We start from the raw sequence: 1,650 nt of genomic DNA, 5'->3' as shown, positions 1-1,650 counted from the left end.
TTTTGAAAATCTAATAAGAAATAGAGTTTAAGACTTTAAGATTGAGTTACTTTCAAGGCTTGCAAAACACTGTTTAGGTAAGTCATAAAAAATATATAAAAATTAATGATGCTTTAAATTGGTATCGGTTGATATAATGATTCAGTAATAAAACTTGTCAAGTTTTTGTTAAGGTATAATTCATTCAGAGGGTGTAAAAGTTTAGTAAGATCATGGTAGTCAGGAGAATAATTTCACTGCAGAGGTGTGTATGTGTTTAGCAATGTGATTGCTAACAGATTTTCCAAAAACATCCAAACAGCATGAGGATCCTTTTATTATCTTCCATACATACATAATCTCACTTACATTTTTATATAGTAGGAAAAACTAGACTTTACAATTTTATATGAAAGGAATGCATAAACCCAGTCTTTTGAAGACATACGAGAGTTTGAAATGCTATGATAAAAGTGGGAATAGAACAAAAGGGGAAAAATGCCAAAGGCAATTTAAAATTTAAAAATGAATGAATCTGTAGGATTCATAGGTTTCTTAGCTTAGAGTGACAAGGACTAAAATGATTTGCAGTATTCAAAGTTACCAGATGCTTGAGATGATGAACTTCTAAGGCAGTGAGGGTGCCCTGTTTGGGGGAAAAGATGATTTTTCCCCCAAGTCTTCCATTCCTAAACTTTCCTCAAAGAATTTCTCAGGAGCTTTGAAATTTGTGTGAATGGCCTCCAAAAGTAAAAAGTTTAAAATCCAAATCCGTAGATGGTAAGTAACTTGTAGGTACTTACATATCTTTTTCTTTTTTTTATGCCCCTCTCCCTCTTTTTCTTTTTCTTTTTTTTTTTACTTAAATATCATATACATTCACTGTGCTAGCATCATATTCCAGTAATTTATAAACTAGGTGTACAGAAAGCAGCCCAGAGAAAAAACATTAGAATGAGAGTTAAGAAATCAGGATTTGAATCATGATTCTGCCAGTAATCTGTGTGAAAATGAGTTTAAGTGCATGGGTCTCAGATTCCTTAAATATGTAGGATTAGACTACATGAACAAGTTTCTTTGCAGTGTTAAAGTTCAGAGTCTACTTAAGCAATTGTGAAATGTATCAGTGTAAATCCGATTTATCCTACTATTGATTAGTAGCAAAGCATTTGTGAGGTGAATCATAGGGTCTGTTAACTTAAAAATCACAGAATTTCTAAATTTCTAAAGGAGAGCTTTATTTCTTCTAAAGGGTTTCAGCCTGCAAGATGGCCATTCTGACTGGCTGGGAAGCTTAGCCTCTGGCAGAGCCTGGAAACAGGCACTTGGACGGAGGGGAACAGGGATTTATGCTGAATGGGTTGGCCAGTATACATATTCAACAGGTTATAAGAGGAGCTATGAATATTCATGGTGGTAGTCCTGATGAATGCATATTGAACAAACATGCATGATACATACTACCCATGTTCACCTTGGGATGGAGAGTTAACATTTAAATATATTACAATTAGGCCCTATATGTCCAATGGACATAAGGCACTCAGGTGCACGGCCTCTGTAAACCGGCCAGAACCAGTCATAGTTGGTGGTCTCTTTTCAGGAGAAAGTTGTTGATGCCAGTCTCTTGTCCAGTTAAAGCTCTAGTTATGGCTTGTGGGACAGGGGGTC

The 1,650-nt window shown here is 35.5% G+C and overlaps 1 protein-coding gene across 1 annotated transcript in view; it reads left to right on the top strand.

Moving 5' to 3' along the window:
• DYX1C1 (dyslexia susceptibility 1 candidate 1) overlaps positions 1 to 1,650 on the top strand; it is a 76,065-nt gene that overhangs the window by 1,528 nt on the left and 72,887 nt on the right. The gene's annotated exons all lie outside the window — the stretch shown is intronic.

This window comes from Propithecus coquereli, unplaced genomic scaffold, assembly GCF_000956105.1.
Source record: "Propithecus coquereli isolate 6110/MARCELLA unplaced genomic scaffold, Pcoq_1.0 Scaffold57, whole genome shotgun sequence".
In the NCBI taxonomy this organism is placed as follows: Eukaryota; Metazoa; Chordata; class Mammalia; order Primates; family Indriidae; genus Propithecus; species Propithecus coquereli.
Note: the sequence above shows the minus strand (reverse complement) of the source record. Positions and strands in the feature narration are given on the sequence as shown.